The sequence below is a fragment of the Corvus hawaiiensis genome, chromosome 13, assembly GCF_020740725.1.
Source record: "Corvus hawaiiensis isolate bCorHaw1 chromosome 13, bCorHaw1.pri.cur, whole genome shotgun sequence".
Taxonomy (NCBI): Eukaryota; Metazoa; Chordata; class Aves; order Passeriformes; family Corvidae; genus Corvus; species Corvus hawaiiensis.
Genome location: NC_063225.1, coordinates 1 through 21,498, shown reverse-complemented (window position 1 = coordinate 21,498; position 21,498 = coordinate 1). Strand labels below are relative to the sequence as shown.

Sequence of the window (21,498 nt, the reverse complement as noted above, 5' to 3'; positions counted from 1 at the left end):
AGAAACATTTGATCTGATTCCTGTCTCAGGGCCAACAACCCAGAAGACTAAAAAAACTGTTTCTAATCTGCCATGTCAACACTTCTGCTCCAAGATACATTTCCCTCCTACTGGTACTCCAAAATTCTTTTGAACCCTTTCCTAGTTGGATGCTATATTTTCTAACAATCTATATTATCCTCTATACATTAATTACTTCTATGCAGAGAATGTTTTTTTGCAGTACACATAGATTTGTATTGTACTGTAGCAACTGAAGACGCTGAAACATCTTCTTGTCATCTTTTATACACACAAAAAGACAACCATCCTGAACTCAAAATAAATTTCTCATTCACAGTCTGCTATAATCACCTGCCCGTTCAGTGCCACTACCCTTAATTTTCAATGGTCAAGCAACACTTGGTCTAGTTGCTTCCAGTATTTCTCCATTATTTCTCTTCAAATAAAATTTCTCTTTGTTTTGCAAACAAGAAAGCTCTTAGCTGCACTTGTGGAACAGAGGACAGTATTTTTCTCTGTCTTCACTAAAAGGCCCAAACAGCTCCTGAACAGCTCCAGGAAAAAGGCATCAAAATCTCAAACTCCAGTTTAACCAAAGGAAAGATACCTGACTCCTGATTCCTAAGACTCACTGGTGGTAACCAGTCTTTTCTTATAGACAGTGGGATATAAGAATTTAGATTCTGGACTGCCATCTCCAGTGCCTGATTCATGCACACACACATTTCAGTGCAACACTGCTGCTTAACAGAGCTTCAGCTTTCAGTGATGCAGTTGTGAACACTGGCACCAACACCACATTAGTTTTGTTAATTTGCTCTGAGCGAGCCTTGGAATCAGATCCATCCAATTAATTCTACAGAGGCTTTAAAACCAGGCTGGACTCCAGTATGTTGCCAGCTGTGGCAAATGACTGATATTTCTTGCAAATATTTGCCGCTTCAGCGGGAAGGCTCTCAAACCCCAGAATTCCCTGGCAGACATTCTGCAGGCATGTATCTCAGTCCAGTGGCCTTCTCACATCCTTGCATATCTTCCTCTGCATTTCTTATTCCTGCAGACTGAACAAAGCCCCTGAATGTAGCTGCTCTGTTTGCTACATACAGACAAGAGTTTCATACATCGAGCAGCACGCACACAACGGACACAGCAGCATAACAAATATGGAAGCACAGTAGCAGATGACCCCCACTGTTTTCTCTTCATAATGCTTGCTTGTAGTCCAATTAGTGGAGTCCTAAATTAAGTAACATTTCAAGTCAATCACTGTGGCAGCCTCACAGCCCCTCAGTATAACCAGTTTAAGACTGCAGGATTTCACATTTTACTGTGAAAAGAGGTTTTAACACAAAAGGGGAAAATTCCAAATCAAGCCATTCCCAGTAAAAGGCCTCAGGTAATGACGTACTGCCATACTTTTTCTCACACCAACAGGTTTTGTGTGAGAGTACCGCCATCACGTAAATGCAATCAAAAGCAAATTTTCCAAGACATCTCTGAACACAACGGATGGAGTAAAAGCTATGGCACTATTAATGTGAAAACAAAGATATTAAACAAAGGTGTAAAGAGAAGACTATCTCTTCTGTGACTGAACAGAAGAAACTTTTAAGTTAAACTAAGAGAGAAATTGGCAAAGACAGCAGAAAACACGGTACTAGAGAAAAAAATGCATTTATTCAGAAAAGCTGCCTTCCTTCCATACCACATGTGAATTTGATTCTCTTTCCAAGGAAGTGAAAGGAGGTGAAAAGGAGTAACCTGGAAGAGCATTTTTAGTGCCATATGAAACAGACAAGAGTTATACTTCGGCAGCTGCTTTTTGGACTAGAAATCATGTTGGGCCTTTAATTACAACTCATCTGTGCACTACAAAAAATGAGGAGGGGAAGGATTTAAGGAAGATGTCCCTGCTTCCAAGTAATTGTTCTATAAATTCCCATAGTCTGAATCTGTCGTATATTTACAAAGAAGATGATTTCCAAGGGATATGTTCTCTGTGCTATTTAAGGCTGATAGTGCTTTATAACTCAAGAGCATCCAAAATAACCAGCATGTATCATGCATGGGAGAGCTAAATAATTAATAGTAAGAGGCAGTTCACCTATGATCAAAATCTGAGACCAATCCAGGGCCTCTGCTAACATCTTGAAGTAAAGAAAAAACTACCGTGTTACATGAAATTAAGCTTCTTGAATTCTGCACCAAGAATTAGGAAGTTCTTTTCAGTGATGAACCCTACAGGCACACAGAGAAACATTTAAGTGATCTGGTATTTTACATGCATACATATTGTTAATATCTGCTGTGTTAAAGGCAGGCATCAGCAAAGCACCATTACGTTATTTCCATTTTCTCAGAATGCCTCATTTGTTGCTAATACCACTGATATTAGGGATGCATAAGAAGGTTTTATCCCAGGGATGAGTCTCTTTCTGTTAGTCCTGACTATATGTCTTTCTTCCAGACAGGCTCTGCATTCCGGGATGAAAATCCTCCTAGTTAGTTCTTTCAGATGGGGAGATAGCTTCTTGCATTGGTCCGGCTGGAATAAAAACTCTATTCAAGAATATAAAGCATTCCACAGCTATAAGAAAGACTATCTTGTCTAATTCCAGATAAGTTACTGTTTGAGATTCTTAGGTACCATAGGATAAGAACTGCATTTATTTCTCTAAATCTGTGGTCTCCTAGAACACCTATCTCGACCTCCCCCATCAGTGCCACCCATGATTCTAAGCATAGCCCATTAGGATTTGCTGTGTAGTGTCTAACTTTCCACTAAAATTTAATGATGTGCGTTGATGAGTGAATCTTTAGTCTTCTTTCACACTGGCACTTGTATGGTGCTGTCTCTGGCTTGGAATGGTTTGAGGCACCCATCTTGGGCAAGATTTTCAAGGGTCACTCTAAAGCTGGTGTTCTAACTGGTGTGTTGACGGTATGTTCTCATCCAGTCAGGAAGCAGGTCCATGTGTAACAGTGAGCTAAGTAACACTGAAAAGTCCACTGTTTTGGTGGTCATGATGCCAATGGAATCTTGTGAGCAGTACTTATGTGTTATGCACTCCCAAAGATTGTTCCGATTCCTGTCGGCGCTGCTGGATCTGAAAGAAAAAGACACACTGTACAGTTTAGCAGATTAAATTGCTCAGTGGCAGGAGATGCATTTTTAAGTCAGCAGTGTGGATATTTCTTTCATACCTTGCAGTAGAAATATCTGCTCACAGCTTCTTGAGACCATGGCACGTGATAAAATTCGGCTCAGCATTCTTCCTCCGGGTTTCCAACCACATCAGTCATCACCTGTGACAAAAATAAAGCCATTTTTCACCATAGCTCTTCTACCACACAGAGAAACTTTCAGAGTTACCCAGAGTGAAAATCTATCTACATTACACATAAAAATGGTCAGAACTGTTCTCAAAGCCCAAAGCAAATGGACAATGTGTGCTTTCTGCCAAAGCAGGATCACAGAATGATCAAATGGTTTGTGTTGGAAGGGACCTTTAAGCTCATCTCGTTCCACCCCCTGCCAAGGGCAGGGACACCTTCCACTAGATCAGGTGCTCTGAGCCCTGTCCAATCTGCCTCCAGGGATAGAGCAGCAAGGGGGTTGGAACCATTCTATAAAAAAATAGAATTCTGATGACTATATCTCCAGCGTCAGAATCAAAGGTAAATATTGGTATATTTTGCAAAAGCAGTGTTGTGGAATCACACCTTTGATGCTAGCAGGGCAGAACATTATAGAAAAGGCTCTTCTGGGACTTGTTGTCAGTCAGGGAAAATTCTGAACAACTATTCCATGTATATAGCTAGAGAAGCTCCACAACAGCTTTGTTTGTAAGTTCCTCAAGTCAAAGTCTGCTTTATTTAAACATTCTTTCAGATGCCTGTCCCCTTTGAATACAATATAAATTATAATAACCATAACCTTAACAGTAGATTTTTGGAAGACTATTCACTTAACAATAGGCATTTACATAAGAAAGACACAATGATTTTATTAAAATAATTTAATGGATTCGTTAATACAACTGATTTTGAGGCATCTCAGTTAAAGACAGAAAATGTGAAACCTTATGAGGAACAAATGATTAATTTTTGCTGGCAAACAACTGAACTTCTTTGCATTCCATTTCTTGCACTTTTCTTCCATTTCTTCTTCCACTTCTTCATTCTCAAATATAAGCTCAAGGACAGCTGATAGATTAAATTATGAACCAACAAAACACCCAAATTGTGTTCTTGTACTATAGGATGCTCCTGCTGAGTTTTACATAGCTTTCAATCTACAGAATACATCAACAAAGCCCTGCATTTTGAGCTTACTGTCTGGCCACAAACTGACCTACCACTCCCATGAAGCACCACTGTTCTACTGGAACCAGAATACGACCTAAACTGTCTTTCCTGCATACTGTCTACTCAGGGATTGCAGTAGTCCACTCATTGTCTGTCTTACACCAATTATCCATCCTAGATGTTTGGCTATACACTCTATGTACATTTAGATAAAATTCTTTCTTTCTGGTTCCACTATTCATTCTTTTTCAAACCTTAGCTCACCTTAAGATCCCTACTTTGGGACCGGAGAAGGTCTTGGATGTATCCTTTAGAATCCTTGGAGAAACTCAGCATAAAATCACGTTGTATTTTTAGCTGATTTATGGACTCAATTGTCTCATGAATCTGACAGAAAAAAACCAAAGCAGATATTCTTTAATTTCTCCCATGCTCCAGTGACCATCAGGTCAGCTCTGTTACTATCTTTGCATTCCTGGTAATGTACAAAGGTGACAATTCTACCCCGGCTGCCCCCTCCTGTCAGGGAGTTGTGCAGACCCACAAGGTCCCCCGTGAGCCTCCTTTGCTCCAGGCTGTGCCCCTTTCCCAGCTCCCTCAGGAACTCTCCAGCCCCTTCCCAGCTCCGTTCCCTTCCCTGGACTCGCTCCAGCCCCTCCGTGTCCCTCTTGTCCCAGAGCTGCCCCCAGCACTGCAGGTGCCCCAGCAGTGCCAGCACAGGGACGGGCACTGCCCTGGCCCTGCTGTCACCCCAAGCTGGCACAGCCCAGGTGCCCTTGGCTTTGTCCACCTGGGCACACCCAGCTCGTGTCCAGCTGCTGTCCCCAGCACCCCCAGGGTCTTTCCCAGTTTTCCAGCCCCTCTTCCCCCAGCCTGGAGTGTTCCACGGTGGCCCAGGTGAAGGAGGCGGCACCATCTCACTCCATGGTGGGATTTTTACATTCTTTTCATTTTGCCACTCCGAACGCTTATGCAGCTGCCTCTGGGCTGGAAAAGTCACTTTTTTACTGGTGTAGCTACTCAGGAGATCTCTGATAACTCTGTTACCCAAGAACAGGGAAGGATGTGTGATGTCCAAGGCCCTGTGCCAGCAAATCCCAGTTTTTGTGGTGCTTGTTCTCCCCCAGCACAGTTTGATGAGATTTGTCCAAAACAGCTTTCCTGGGGCACTTTGCTTCCCTTGGAGCTCTGTGCCAGCATGGGAGGCTGAAGTCCTGCCTCAGCAAACAGTGCAGGGCTGACCTCAGGAACACTCCCTCGTGAAAAAACCTGGGAAATGGGTTTATACTTGAGAGTTTTGCTGACTTTAATATCACTGAGCTGCACAGTTCTGCTGAAAGTGGGATCAGTGCCAGCAAAAGGAGCCTTTGGACAGCTGGCAATTGGGCTGAGATTCCCACAAAAGCACTGAGGTCACCCCCATGAAATTGTGTGGGCTGCTCCTGATAGCTGTTAATATGGAGATATTCCATGGTCATTAATTATGACTTCTGCTGATAGTCATAATTAAAATATACATGAATGTGATAAGACTGTCATCAATCCTTTCCAAAGGCTTTCTCTGTTACAGGCCAGAGTGTACCTAGAGAGGACAAATCTCCTTTTTCAGAGTATTTTTGGGACAAGACGCGGCGCTGAGGAATCCCACCCGAACGTGTCGGGATCCCGTGACTGGAACAGTTCCTCGGGCAGAGCCCTGGCCATGCGGCTGGAGAAATAAACATCTCTCTGAAACAGCTATCAAGAATCTGTCTGTCCATATATATTTCCTTTCCACGGGACTCCTGGTTTGATATATGCGTGTTGCAGGATCCCCACTGCAACATAATGGTGGAGAATTGTGGGCAGAACGATCCCCGATCCCTAAGCGACTGATTTGTGTGAGTAAACCCTGGAAACTTTGGATTCCTCTTCTTGGTTTTGCTTTGCTATTCTGTATCTAAACTATGGACGAACGGTGGGAAGACTCTTGGCTCTCAGAGCCGCATATGGGCATTTATCTTAAACTTAAAATGATTCTTGAACAACGATTTGTAAATTTTAGCTTGATTCAAGCTCAAAAAGAACTGAAACACTTCCTGGCATGGTTGTTTAAGAACTTTTTCTATGTTTCTTGGGATTTAATTCTTACCAAGGGCTTTTGGAAAACCGTTTGGACACAGTTAATACTGGAGTCAAAATATATGCCGATGGAAGAATATTTTCGTGAATATTATTTAGTTACCGAGACTGTTGAGCAATGTCAGCTGTGTCTTGGAGAAGGGAAGCCTGGCGCAGGGACCGTGCGCCGAGTGCTCTGCGAGCAGCAGCGAGGCAGTTCCCGCGTGCGGGCGGAGCCACGCGAGCCGCAGTGTCCATGGCGGAGCGAGGCGTGGCGGGACCCGGCGGTGCCCGCCCGGCCCTGCGCAGCGCGTGGTGGAGCAAGCCCCGTGAACGCCAGGCCGAGAGGGGCGGCGCGCGGGCGGCGGCTGGCGGCGGTGCCGGTGGAACGGAGCCGCGCCCAGCCGAAACGTGCGCTGGAGCAGGGCGTGGGGGGGTCGTCGCTCGGGGGCCCGGCCGAGATGTGGGTGCAGCGCCTGGCATCGGCAGCGAAGCTGCGACTGGAGGAGGCGACGCATGGAGAACTGAGTGGCGCGGCCCGGCCCGGCCCGCGCAGCCCCGAACGCGACCCCGGGAAGAGCGCGCAGGCACCAGCAGCCCCGACAATTCCAACACGGGAGCGACCGAAAGAGACAGCAAAGACGCAGAGAGACAGAAAACAGCAGCCACTCGGAAAAAGGAAAAGATCATAGTAACTAAGATCTTAGGGATAGTAAAATGGTATAATGTTAAGCAAAATTATGGTTTTATAACAAGGTGTGACAACCAGCAAGACATATTCGTGCATAGAACTGCTATTAAAAAGAATAACCCTGAAAAATGCATCCCAAACTTGGGAGATGGAGAGGTGGTGGAATTTAAAATTGTACTAGGGAGAAAAGGGTTACAAGCATCGCAGGTCACTGGGCCCAATGGTGTTTCTGTGAAAGGCAGTATATATGCAAAAAATCGTAGTCATGTTAGACAATATCTCCATTGTAAGCCCCCCGCTACAGTCTCCCTTTCCTAATCCCACCTTTCCCTTTTACCCTATGTCCTATTACCCCCAGTGTATTCCTAATCTGTTTTTTCACCCATGGTTTCCCTCACAAAACCATGCTTTTGCCAATTGTTTCCCCAAAAATCCCTTTCCAATGCCGAGTGGGGGATGAAAAGGGGGAGGGAAGAAGTTAAACCCTCTCCTGCCTCAGTTTCCCCACAAAGCATGCTCAGAGAGTTCTGTCTCCCTTCTGTCAGCCCTAAGATGTTCCACAGAATCTGTTTGGACATTTAAAGGCTCAGGAGGGTGGCTTGTTTTGTTTTGAAACTGTTCTTGTTATGTTTATCCAGTTGTTTTCATTCTCCTTTTATTAAAATAAAACGGGTGAGGTGTTGGGGTCCCTCCCCTGCCGTGTAGCCCTGGGAGAGGGGCCCTGAGGGCACAGACACGGGGCTTCCCTGCCCCTGCTCAGCCTCCTTCCCATTGGTTGGTTTGTGTTCCCTGCGCAGGCAGAAGGACCCTTGGTCCCGTGACTGGAACAGTTCCTGGGCAGAGCTCCGGCCATGCGGCTGGAGAAATAAACATCTCTGAAACAGCTAGCAAGAATCTGTCTGTCCATATATATTTCCTTTCCACGCGACTCCTGGTTCGGTATATGCGTGTTGCAGTATCCCCACTGCAACACTTCCCCCTCCCCTGGAAGCCATCTCAGAAGCCCGAGTGGCTTCTCCTTTCCTGCCTTCTCCTTGTCCTGCTCCTTGTCTCTGCTCCCTCTGGTGTTCCCAGGCAGCTGCTGGCTCTCCTGAGCCAGTTCTGAATTTTGGATTTCTTTTCCCTGCATTTCCCACTGCGAATGCCATCTGCTGCCTCGGGAGAGGAACCAGTGCAAGCTCCACCTCCCCTCCTCGTGTCACCCTTGCGCCAGCACCTGAGGCCAACTCCGAACCCCTTTGACTTCCAGCCCCCATGCTTTGCCCTTCCTGGTGATTTCCAAGTCATTAACTCATTCTCAGGTCGTGGTTTGGGGATTTCTTTTCCATCCATTAAAGCTCCTTTCTAGTTCCGGGAGCTGGAAGTTTGGGAGGATGTGACACCTGGGATCAGAGCCCCCATTCCAGCAGCATCCATTGCACCTGAACGTTGTGCTCGAGTCCACTTTAGACTCAGCCCAGCTTTGATTAAGTCTACCAAGGCTTTTGAGGCCATGAGATGTTGCCTGGAAATCAGAAAATGCCAAAGGGGACTGGAGATCCGTGTTGGAATCATGGGATCGCTGCTGCAGAGGGGAGGTGGAATTCAAAACCCCTCATGAAGAGATTATGTGCAGAGTTTTGACTGAAATGTAACTGTTTAACGAGCTCCAAATTGTGTGCTTTATAATATAAACATTCCATTTGCAGGAGAATATCTGGAAAAGACCTTTGGGATCGCCAAGTCCAACCCTCAACCCATCCCCACCAGCACGCTCCCCAGCCACCCTGTCCTCCAGAGCCACATCCACAGTTTTTGAAGCCTTGCAGGGATGGTGTCTCCACGCCTGGCCCAGCCTTGGTCATCCAGGGACAAGGATTCCTCTGCTTTTGCAGGAAGAGGGAAGGGGAAGTGTTTCTCTCGCAGATGGGACAGGAACGTGTTCCACAGGCTCCAGGAGTGGGTGAGTGACAGCTGAAGGCTGAGCCATGGTGAGCAGCAGAGCTAATTACCACCTTCCCCCAGTGCTCTAATTAGCACCTCCCTCAGCTCACCCTTCCACCCAGCCACTTCCCCAAGCCTGTTTTTCAGGGGTTTTGTCACCCAGCATTCGGCTGCAGCACAGCTTTGTCCTCCAGGTGCTCCTCCTGCCCGGAATTGGACCCAAGGGGATGGAAAACACCGTGGTTCCAGTGGGATTTGGGTCTCCAGCACATCCCGCCCGCTGTGCCCTCAGCCTGGTGCCCCCAGCCTCAGGGAAAGGGAGCAGGTGGTGTAATCCCCCACCTAATCTTAAAGATTTCTCTCCAGGAATGCCGGGGCCTCCCAGCTCAGTAGAACATTCCCTGGTGGCAGACGCTTCCTCACACGCAGGGAAAAGGTGGAAACCCAACGCTTTTCCCAAAAGCCCAAAATATTCCCCCATCTGGCAGCCGGGAGCTGAGGGAACGGGCACCTTCCCCTTCTGTCTGGGTGCCTGTGGCAGCTCTGAGGTGTTGCTCGGGGATTTTCAGTGCTGGGGCTCCTGCAGGGCCAGGGAAGTGCTTTGAGCCCCGTCATCCGTGCAGGGAAAAGCAGATATTCCGTTAACCCCTTAGAGACCATTGCAGGAGCTTCCTGGGAGAACTGGGAATGGGGATCCGTAGGGGGATTTACTCCCAATTAATGCTGTCAGAAACCCTTCAGCCACCCCAAACCTTCCACAAACAAACTTGGAGGAGAACCCAAGGCCTCCTTGTGCCCTGGCCGTGTCACACCCTGGCAGTGCCACTCTGTGCTTCCCCTTCTTTGGGCCAGAATTGTTCCCAGAATGATAAACCTGGAGGGAAGTGCCTCCACCTGGGAAAGTGAGGCTGTTCCCACACCACCCTCCTATTTATTTCATGAGTAATTTTGAAATTTTGGTTTTCTGCTCCAGCCAGGGACAGAAGAAAGTTTGGGCAGCAAAAAAAATCTGAAGCTGAATCAGATCTTAAGCCTGGATTTAAAATGGATCACAGTAAAAGAACCAAAAAAATCCAGAAAAGAATGAAAGAATTCCTAATTCTCCTCCTGATCTCCCTCTGCTGCATCCCTGTCCTCCCATCCACTCTTCCCATCTCCAATTATAGATCCCTCCAGGCAGAGCCCTGCCAGTGTTTCTGTCAGGGAAGTGCCAAGCCTATCCACCATGCTTTACAAATAATCACAGGGAACACAGATTTTGTGAAGTATTGAAGCTTTTGCTGTTAAAAAAAATGAAGTCTCTCTGCCATATCAGCCACAATGAAATGTCAGTGTGCCACCCTTACCCAATGAACATCCTTCCCTCTGTCACTCTCGCTCTGGCACATGGCAGGCCGGGATCATCTCCTCCTTCCCACAGGGAAGGAGTTGGGTTTAAATTCGAGACACAAACTTGGACAAAATTGAATGTCTGAGGTGTGTAAGAATAAGGGAAAATCGTCTCAGATCTTCTTCAGCTGCCTTTGTTTCCTGCCCTGTAACTCTTCACTCCCTGAAATGACTCAGAACACCTGGGGATGAAGGCACCGTGTTGAAGGCTGCAGAATTCTCCCTGTTCTCCCTCAACTTTTCCAGGACCTGAGCATGTCAGGAGCCTTGCAGCCCATTCCAACGCTTGACAGCCCTTTCCATGAAGGATTTTTTCCCAATGTCCACCGTGCCCCTCCCCTGGCCCAGCCTGAGGCCATTCCCTCTCTTCCTGTCCCTGTTCCCTGGGAGCAGAGCCCAACCCCCCCCAGCTGCCCCCTCCTGTCAGGGAATTCCAGAGAGGGAAAAGGTCTCTCTGGAGCCCTTGGGAGAGCAGGTATTGAGCAGGTGTGGTGGCTGAGGTGCTCCAGCTTTAAGGTCTCACTCTGAGAGCACTCCGAGTTCGTTTCCAGGCTGGAAATGGTGCCTGGAATTTGGGTGGCCAACGGGGATCTCGAGGATTTGAGGTGGCAGCTGGGAGAGAAACCTGCTGCTCAAATGGCACTGGAGGTTATTTCCCTCTCTCTGGAATCTCTGTCAATTAAGAGCCCAGCCTTCTCCGGGGCTGCAGTTGAATTATTTGCTTTCACCTCCGATCTGCCCGAGGTGGAGCGAACTCCTCTGGAGCTGGCAAACGCCAACAGATCCCATCTCCACAGGGTTAAGGGATGGAATTGTATTTCTCTTAACCTCTTTTGACCGGGAAGTTGGGATTTTCCCCCTCTGCCTGATCCCTGTTTCTCCTTTCTCGAGTCTTGAGTTGTTTTGGGGAGCAGAAGGTTCAGGGCTGTGCCCCCAAAGCAGCTCTGGCTGTGTGAACACAGCAACTTTCTGCAAGTTAAATCTGCTGCTATTTCTGTATTTGAAAAGGAGCTGAAATGCCAGTGGTGATGTAATGTTCATTTACATTTAGGGTCTATTTCTATTTATTTTTGCTCCTATTAACTTCATCTTGATTCCAACAGTTTGGGGTTTGTTTTTTTTTTACCCGCTGAGGCTCTCTTTGCTGTGAACAGCTCGTTTTTTACTTCAAGCCTGCCAGATTTCCTGCCTTATCGAGTCCATGAATGAAGAAGAATGACAGGTAGAAGGGGAAATGGATGTCTCCTCCCCAAGGGAAGGCTCCTAAATTGGATAGGAGCCGTTTCTCTAGGAACTGCTGCCTCTGATTGCTGCTGGAATGGCTCTGGAAGGAGCTTGGAGGGGATCATTCACCTTGGCTTTGTCCTGGGTGTGCAGAGCTGGGGAGATGCTTTGGGGCTGAGAGATTTCCTGTGCCATCTTCCATGAACATGAAGAGAGGTGGATTAAAAGTGCCTGCAGAGCTCTGATGTGCAGCCTGTGGCTCCCTGCTCCCACTGCTGCTCTGCTCAAGGAGTTTCTCAGCCCCAGAGCAGGAGAAAAAGGCAGAAAATCATGGAATCCTGGGGTTGTTGAGGCTGGCAAAGGCCTTTAGCATCATCAAGTCCAAACATCAACCACCACCATGGTCACATCAACCCATGACCTCAAGTGCCATGTATTTATCCATACGTATTTATCTCTATATTTATCCATATATTTATCCATGTATTTACCCATGTATTTATCCCTATATTTCCCCATGTATTTCCCCATGTATTTTATGAACACTCAAGTACCATATCCATGTATTTTATGAGCACTTCCAGGGTTGGTGACTCCACCACTGCCCTGGGCAGCTGTTCCAGCGCTGAACAACCCTTCCCATGCTGGGCCAGGAGATGGATTCTGGAAATCCAGACTCTGAGGAGCAGGGGATTAAGGCAGCATTGGATTCCTTTATTCTCCCAGAAGGATAAAGGAGATTTATCCCCAGACGAACCAGAGGTGATCACACTGAGGTCATCAGTGGGATTTCTTCCTTACTCCCACAAATACCCACTGGGGTGACAGAGTTCCCTACAAGGGTGGTGTTGGAAGGAGCTGCTGGAATGTTTTGCTGTTTATTGGGATCCACAGGATGTTTGGTGTCTCTCAGAGCTGTTCCAGGCTCTCCACAGACCCAAACACTCCTCACACTTCTCCTCAGAGTAGAGAGGTTTCCCAGAGTGCTGGTTTTTAATTTCAGATGCTGGGATAACGACATGGCTTCAGGAGGCAGGAGACTCATTGTGCTGTGCCTCAGTCCAGGCAGGGACAACCCCCAGCTAATAAAAACCTCTTTAAAGCACAAAAAGTCCCATTAAACTGATATTATAAAGGCTGCAAATTGAAGCAGGCCTCAATCAGAAAGCAGCAGAATTTAATTCCCCCCCTTGCCCATGTGCATGATGATCTCCTTCCTAATTGCCCATCCACGCTTTTCCCACAGAAGTGCTGTCCCGAGGTTGGAGATGGCTCCAGCTTTATGGAGCTTTGATCTTTATCTGGTTTTACTTTTTACAGAGCACAGAACCCGAGAGTGGCAACTGCTTTCCTCCTGTTCCTCCTGTGGCAGTGAACTGCTTTTCCCAAGGACGGCTGCAGGAATTCTCAGGCAGCAGAACGTATGGAATGCCAGGCACGCTACAGAATTCCAGTGGGAGCGGCAGGAACTTCTGTTCTTTACTGGCAGGGCTGTGCCATGAAAGGGAGCTCGGAGATATTGGTCAGCTCAGGGAATGGGCCTGGCTCATGGTAAGGAAATTTGCTGTGCAGTTACTTTGGGCCCTTTCTCTCCTTCTTCTCCTTCTCCTTCTCCTTCTCCTTCTCCTTCTCCTTCTCCTTCTCCTTCTCCTTCTCCTTCTCCTTCTCCCTCTCTTCCCAACACCAGTTCCAGACCTCAGTATAATCCATGTTCCCACAGCCTGACCTTGCAGTTTTCCCAGTTTAGCAGCCCCAGCAACACTTGCAGCCTCTTTGTCTGGACTTTATCTTGCTGAAGTCTCCCTTTGTTGATCCTTTGCTGCCTCACCTTTTATCCAGCAATAACGTGCAGTGGGTGGAAGCTTCTCAGAATTCCCTCGCTGTTCCACTGGAAACATTCCCGAGTGGAAGCAGCTGCACTGCCCATCAGCACTTCCCTGCTTTTAGGGGTGGTTGAGGCATGAAGGATGCAACAAATGGAGTTGGCTCCAAGGGGATGAAATGCTCCCCGTGAGGCTGCTCAGAGAGCTGGAGCTGAGGAATCCGGGTGGGAATCACTGCAGGAAAAAGGAAGGAAAAGAGAGCAGAGGAACAGGGATGCAATTCCAACCTCTCCAAAGACTGGGATGGGCACATTCTCCATCACCATTTAATCTAGACACGATTTCTTCTTTGCCTCTGGCTGCCAGGAGCAGGATGAGCAGTTTAATGAGTTTAAATAGTGAATAGTTTAATTAGCTGGAAGAGACTGGATCAATAGCTGCTTAAACAAACAACTGGCTCCCTGTTTCCAAGCTTGGATGTAGTTTTGGAAGGTTCCTGGCAATTTGGCAGGGATTAGTGATGCTGAGAATGTGCTTTTTTGTGGGTTTGGGGCTTTTACTCCTCTTCACGTGGCTGCTTTTTGTTGTTGAGTGGAAAACAGGAGGGAAAGAGCAACCACGGGAGGAATTCCACTCTTGCTGCTTCAAGGGGTGGATCAGGAAGGGAACAGGCTGCAGGGAATTTGGAGTGCAAACTGAGATCTCTCCGATATTTTAGGCTCAGTCAGTCCATCGGTGCTTGGTGGCTGTTTAGGCCACGTGCAAGGTGAATGATGGTGCACATCGCAGAGCTGCTGGTGGCTCCTTCCCCTGCCCGGCTGTCAGTCACCCTGCAGGGTGCTGGAGCAGCGTGCCAGAGGCCACGGATCCTATGGATCCCATGGATCCCAGGGGCGTGATCAGGAGCCTGAGCCTGCTGGCCACTCCTTGCTCTCTCTTATCCTGATTTTTCAGCTCTGCAGTGAATCCAGCTCGAGCTTTTCAACCCTTAGAAACCCAGGGAACTTTCATGTCTGTTCTCAGATCTGGGATTTAAATCCAGCCCTTATCAAAGCACCCCGTGACCAGGCAGGCCCTGAATCCCAGCAGGGATCTGATAAAGAGGGACCTGACATCCTAAAGAAACCCTTTGAAATCCTGCTGGGATTGATTTGTATCCATAATGGAGCCCAGAGCTCTCTGCCAGGGAGAGATGAAGCTGCTCCTTTGCTTTATCATCCTCAGGCCCTTCCCAGCTTCGAGGGAAATTCACTCCCTCTTCAAGCCCCAAAATCATGGAAAAGTTCCTTTGTATCCTTCTCTCCATAGCCCCTACGTGGATTAATCAACTTTTCCGAGCTGATTAATGGTTTGACAGAAGAACTGCCTGGAGAGCAGCTGAATTCCCACAGCAAAATTCCTGATTGAGGGAAACGACCTTGGGTTCTTCCCCTTCCCGTAAAGCCTGGGAAATCTGGGAAAATCACAGCTCCAAAGGAGCTGCTCCCCTCGCCCCCAGATTCAAAGAGAAATGGAGAAACACTTGAGGAAGTTTTGAGATAAAACCACTGCAGATAAAATTGAAATGAGCCCTTTGGCCCTTTTTTTGTGTGGTATTTAGGATGCAAGGGAAAGAAGGGCTGGGTAATCCCTGGGATTAGGGAACAGCATGGCTGAGGTCCCAGATTTCGAGGCCAGGTAATGGCTGGAACAAAACATTAATATGGACTTTGTCTTTAAAAGCAAAAGCTTTGAAAATTAGGAATAGAACAGAAACTCTCATTAATTCAGGACTGTACAGAGCCTAAAGCCTCCTTAGGTTTTCAGATCAAAGCAACTTTCTTTTTCATGGGGTCATAAACAGATTTTTTCTGGCTTTTTAAAGCTGTTTCCTCTACTAAAATCCATTCAGCTGTCAATCCATCCTCCCTCAGAAGGTGTCAGTGCAATCTACCTTAAATTTAAAAAAAAGCCCAGGGAAGAAGATCTTATCTCCCAGATGGAGAATGGGACAGGAGAAATAATAAAAGTGAAAGTGATTCACCAGGACTGGTGATGAAAAAATCCGTGATGGAATCAAGATTAGGATCTTAATCTGCTCCCTTCTTTCCACCTTGCCCCAGATCTGGGGCAGCTCTTGCTGGGCTGGATCCAGGATCACTGAAAGCAAAGTGCCAAAGGCTGCCAGGAACTTCAAACTCAGCAAAAACCCCCCCAGCTCTGCCTGAAATAGGAATATTGGGTTTAAAATGGGCCTTTTGTTACAGGGCTGGAATTAGGGAGTCGCCTAGCAGGGACTGAAAACACATCTGAGGATCAGCAGAGGAAAAAGCAGCTTTTTCCTGCTGTCTGCAGGTCAGAGCTCTTTAAATTGGGGCTGTTAAATGTCCCTGGCCACAGGAGATTGGGGAAGCAGAGGTGAAGGGAAAAAATCCTCTTTATTCCCTGATTGATCCCTGAGCTTTGGCTGCTCCAAAATGCAGCTCCAGAAAAAGAAGAAGCAGAGAGAGGGAATTTGTGCCTGCAGGGAGGGGCCTAAAGCCTCCTTAGGTTTTCAGCTCAAAGCAACTTTCTTTTTCATGGGGCCATAAACAGATTTTGAACTACCTTTTTCACCTTCCTTCCTTTGTTCATTTTTACCTTTCTACCTTTGTTTGTTTCTGTAGCAGCTTGGAAAAAAACAAACAGAGACCACTGTTTCTTCAGGCAGGATCTCTCTTTATTACACAAGCCCCAGTATTTCTGTGTTTCTATTTTGGGAAAGTTTTAAGAGAGTTTTGGGAATGGGCACAGGGAAAGACAAAACAGATCCATGCCCACACACTTGTCAGGGCAGACTTTCTGCCCCTTCTAGGCCACTGACTCAAACATGAAACCCCCCAGTTTTCTGGGAGGTGAAGGAAAAACAGTCACACCTGGTGCTTCTACCTGTAGTCATTTGCCTGCTCTGCATCTTTCCCAAGAGAGCAGAAGGCCCTTAGCAAAGTGAAGATCAATGGAACAAGTTGCTCTCCCACTCAGGGCTCTCGTTAAGGCTGGAATGGCTGCTGCCAGCCTCTTCACTTTCTGCCTCTCCAACTTCCTACCTTTGTTCATTTCTACCTTTTTAACTTTCTACTTTTGTTTGGTTCTGAGTCTCTACCTTTCTATTTTTCTACCTTTGTTGCTTTCTACCTTTCTAAATTTCTAACTTGACATGTTTGTTTGTTTCTACCATTTGAACTTTCTATCTTTCCATCTTTCTTCATTTCTAACTTTCTACATTTCTACCTTTGTTCATTTCTACCTTTCTACCTTTCTACATTTGTTCATTTCTACCCTTCTGACCTTCTGCCTTTCTACCTTTTTTGTTTCTACTTTTATGACTTTGTACCACCTTTCTAAGTTTTCTCTCTCTTTACCTTTGTTCATTTTTACCTTTGGTAGTTTGTAACTTTCTACATCTCTGACTTCCTATCTTTGTTTCTACTTTTCTGACTTTCTACATTTCTAACTCTCTACTTTTGCTTGTTTCTACCTTTCTACATTCCTACCATTTTTGTTGCTACCTTTCTAACTTTCTACCTTTATTTGGTTCTTTCTGCCTTTGTTTGTAACTTTGAAACTTTAAACCTTTGTTTTTCTCCCCATTTTTACCTTTCTAGCTTTGTTTGTTTCTAACACTCTACATTTCTAACTTTGTGCCTTTCTAAATTTGTTTTTTACTTTCTAACTTTTACCTTTCTAACTTTGTTTCTAACCTTCTTGTTAGAGAAGTTCCCTCAGGCCCAGAGGGAAGCCAAAGCATTAGGTGTGAATTAAAACCTTTGGACAAGCTGACATCCATGAAGCCACACCAAAATGAAATAGAAATACAGATTTTTAACTTTTAGTAGAAATATATGCTAAGTGCCTTAAACATGAAAAAGCTGTAGCAGAGATCTTAAACACAGCTCTTGCTGCAGCAGTGTTACCTTTTCACAGAATTCTTTACTTTAGACAAAATCTAGATAGAATTACACTGTTCACATTTTTTAGATGGAGTGTTCACATAAACAGTAAGAGCTGATAGAAACTGTATGTGCAAATCTGTGTAATACCGATGTAACACTTGTGTGAGGCTTACGAGTGTTAGAATTAGACCAGGATGGGTTAAGAAAAAGAAAACTAGAATCGTGTGTTAATCTTACTGGTCAATAGAATCCACACTTCTGTAAGAAAAAATATAGTGTATGGAGCATATAGAAGAAGCTGGTTTTGCCTGCTGCTGCTTGGCTTTATCATGTAACCCCATTCGAACTCTGCCTTCAAGACAGCTGTGAGACCGTGAAATAAAGAACTCAGCAGAACAGCAGCCTCCTCTGCTCTTTCACCCTGGTCCGAGAAGGAAGGGTACCCTGTCAAAGGCTCAACACTTGCCTTTCTGACTTTGTTTCTAAATTTCTACCTTTCTAATTTTGTTTGTTTCTAATTTTTTTTTTGTTTTTAACTTTCTACCTTTAGAAATTTGTTTGTTTCTTGTATTTTACCTCTTTGTTTGTTTCTAAATTTCTGCCATTGTAACTTTGTTTCTAACTTTCTACTTTTAAAATTTCATTTGTTTTTAACTTTTTACCATTCCTCCCAGGGAGGGACGTGTGCAGAATACTAAAACCTGTTAAGTTCTTCACTTTTACATCTAGAGGCAAATGCTACTGATTTAGATGTAAATTCATTTTGAAATGCGCCAGCCCTCTCTCTCTACTCTGTCGCATACAGGAATATAAGAAGCTGGGAATAGAGATCAGCAAGTTTTGAGAATAACGAGCCGGCGTTTTTCTGTAGGAAGGAAAGAAGCAAGTGCCTGGCCCCAGGAGCCGAGACGCTCGGGCTGCAGGAGCTGCAGAGCGCCCAGAGGCGGCTTTTCCCTCTGCTCTGTCCCTGCCTCCGGGCTGAGCTGGGCGGCGCTGCTGCCGCCTGGTGGCGAGAGCGCGGCACTGCCGCCCCCGACACGGCGCCCCGGCGCTGCTGCCGCCCGGTGCCGGCTGAGCCGAGAGGGCGGCGGCCTCGGTGGCTGCCGAGCGTGGCAAGGGCAAGGAGCGGGAGCGAGCGGGGCGGCGTCTGTCAGCGGAGGGAAGGGGCGAAGGGCGGTTCGGAGCGCCGAGGGACACGGCCGTGCATGAGTGGGGCCACAGCTATGGAAAGGAGCGGGCGCCGTGCGGGGCGGTGACGGGGCCGGTTTTGCCGGGCAGCAGAGGCGCGGTCGCAGCGCGACCCGGGCGGGGGGCACCGGGCGGGCACGGTCGGAATCGAGCCGCCCGCGTGCCGCTCTCAAAGGGGCGGCTTGGAAAGGAAGGCGCAGTTAGGCGCTCTCGGGACGGCGTTAAGTGACGCTTTATTAGCACCTGCCAGGACCTTGCAGAGAGTGGTTTACACTTCCGCCACACTCAAGATGGCAGACGCAATAGGCCCCTGCGAGAGGTGTCCCTGCCGATGCCTGCCGCCGGTCGCGGAGCAGTCGCCCGCCTCCGGCGCCGCTGACCCCACCAGCCGTGTCCTCGCACCGGGAAGCACCGCGGAAAATCGCGCGGAAAGCGCGGGGCCGGCGTCGGAGTCCGGGCCGGATTCAGGCAGCCGAATAGACAAAAGCCCGTGTGAGGGGCGGGGGCCTTAAGTGTACCACACTAAAGATGGCGGCTGGACCGGAAGTGGCTTCTGCCAGCATCCAAGATGGCGACGAAGGGAGGAAGTTACGTCACCACCACACTAAAGATGGCGGCTGGACCGGAAGTGGCTTCTGCCAGCACCCAAGATGGCGACGAAGGGAGGAAGTTACGTCACCACCACACTAAAGATGGCGGCTGGACCGGAAGTGGCTTCTGCCAGCACCCAAGATGGCGGCAAAGGGCGGAAGTTACGTCACCGCCACACTAAAGATGGCGGTCGTTTACGCTGTTTTCTGACCTTCTCAATATGGCGGCAGTGAAGCCCCCCCCCCCCAAGCTGCGTCTATTCGGATGCCTGAACGCGACGCCGACGCCAACGCCAGCCCAGCGCTTGCACGCAATTTTCTGAGGCGTTTCCCGCTATGCGGACACCGACTGTGGGGTCAGCGGCGCCTGGGGCAGGCGGGAGCATTCAGGCAGTCGAATAGACGGAGCGGGGTCCTTCCGGCCACCATCTTGAGAAGGTCGAATAGCCACTGACCCGATCGCCACATTGGTGCGGTACCGGTGATTTCCGCCCTTCTTCGCCAGGAGCGGCAATGGCGGGGAGCCCGGGGAGCAGCGCGGCCGGGCCGGGGGCACCGGGGCGGGTGCTCCGGGCTCGGAGGTGAGCGGGGAACGGGGACAGCCCCGAGCGGACGGTGGGGGCCGCGGGGGATCGGTATTCCGGCCCAGGGATGGGTGTCCCGGCACAGGGATGGGTTCCTGGACTATCTAATAATATTATATAACGATCGTACAAGGAGATCTATCTAAAAAATCCTCCATGGTCATCCTTCTCCCAGCCCCTCTGTGTTTTCAGGATCTTGGGGGAAGAGTTTGGGTCTAGACAAGGCTCTCGGGCACAGGGTGGGATTCTTGGGGTGCAGGGCCAGGATTTGGACTCGATGCTCCCTGTGGGTCCCTTCCAGCCCAGGAAATGCTGCGATCCTGTGCCTCTGAGGGTGAAATAAAGGGGATCGGTGGGGTTTGTGCCCGCTGTGTTCACGGCCCCGCCGGCTCAGGGCGGGTTAAAGGCGCAGCTGCCCCGAGCCAGCGGGACCGGCCGGGGCTGCTCGCTCCCGGTGCTGCCGCCTTGTGGGGAGAGCCCGGCACTGCAGCCCGCACAGGCGCTGGACCACGGGATCGGCGTGGAACAGCAGCGCAGAGAATGCTGAGGCACCCCAGGGAATGCTGCGGTCCCAGGGAAGGCTGAGGCGTCCCCTGCCCGGGGCACTCGGCAGCAAATCCCTGATGTTGAGCAGAAAAAGGAAAGTTCTGGGTTAGTGGGAGGAGGTTTCTGGAATGGAGCTGGGACAGGTGCTGATCCGCGCATGGAATCACGGGCTGGTTTGGCTTGGAAGGGACCACCAAGATCAATACACTCTGTTTGTTGTCTGATTCCACAGCAAAGAACATCCAGAACTGCCACCTCACCCTCACGGACAGCAGGAATGTCTTCCATAGCTCTTGTTTCGGAATGGGAATGGCTGTTGGGAGCTCTGGCAGGACCAGGTAAGAACAGAAATGGGATCGTTCTGGCTGCTGCTGGAGGTGGTTTTCTGCTTTCAGGCTGTTCTTCTCATTGATCCTTTCACAGCAGTGTTCTAGGGCATATTTGAGGGTAATTCCAGGAATTTCAAACCAGATAAAAACTGGTGGGGAAAAAATGTGAACCTGATCCATTTCTGGTAATTCCAAGCTTCTCCCACAACACCGTTCCAGGGGAAACCTGATAAAAGGGTAAAGATGCAGAGGAACAAGTGCTGTAAACCCCCCATGCGCTCTGACAGAGCAAACCTTCCAGTACTCCCAGCAGATCTCTTGGAGAAAGTGTGGGATCGCAAGGTTTTCCAGGAAAGCAAAACAAGGGCGGAGATGAGGGAATAGGCTTCCAGTTATTCCTTTAGCTGAAAGCCTGGGGGAATTGAGAGGGGCCACAAGAACTGTTTGTGTAGGAAAATGGGAGTTTGGGGGCTGAATCTGAGTTTCTCTCTGGGGCATTTTTGAGGGAAAAGCCGAGGTGCTGTTTAAGGGAGAGAGTGCACATTTTTGGGGTGGAAAAGGTTTAATCAATATTGTAGAGGAAGTAAAATGTTGGGGGTAAAAATGGATGCAATCTGGAGGAGACAGAAGGAATATTTTGGAGGCAAAATGGGGAGCTCAGTAGTGGACAGATGGGGAACATTTTGGAGGCAACACTTGACAAACTCTCTGGGGTGGAGAACGAGCACATTGAGGGAAAAATGAGGTGATGAGCAGTGGGCACGTAGGGAAGGTTGTGGGGGTAAATGTTGAGAAAAGCCCCGTGGTATTCAAGAAATCCTTGGAAGCAGGACTGAGGAATTCAGTGGTGGAAAAATAGGGGAATTTTGCGGGGGTAAAACTTCCAAAG

General features: G+C 48.1%; 2 long non-coding RNA genes across 2 annotated transcripts; both read right to left on the bottom strand.

Moving 5' to 3' along the window:
• Positions 1 to 2,073: 2,073 nt before the first annotated feature.
• Positions 2,074 to 3,281, bottom strand: LOC125332653. The gene is made up of 3 exons (XR_007206572.1): positions 3,208 to 3,281; positions 3,072 to 3,110; positions 2,074 to 2,548 (listed from the first exon to the last, which is right to left on the bottom strand). It is a non-coding gene; the product is annotated as an uncharacterized LOC125332653 (long non-coding RNA).
• A 1,614-nt stretch (positions 3,282 to 4,895) lies between these two features.
• LOC125332658 lies at positions 4,896 to 15,892 on the bottom strand. The gene is made up of 3 exons (XR_007206573.1): positions 15,651 to 15,892; positions 9,946 to 9,952; positions 4,896 to 4,926 (listed from the first exon to the last, which is right to left on the bottom strand). It is a non-coding gene; the product is annotated as an uncharacterized LOC125332658 (long non-coding RNA).
• Positions 15,893 to 21,498: the final 5,606 nt, after the last annotated feature.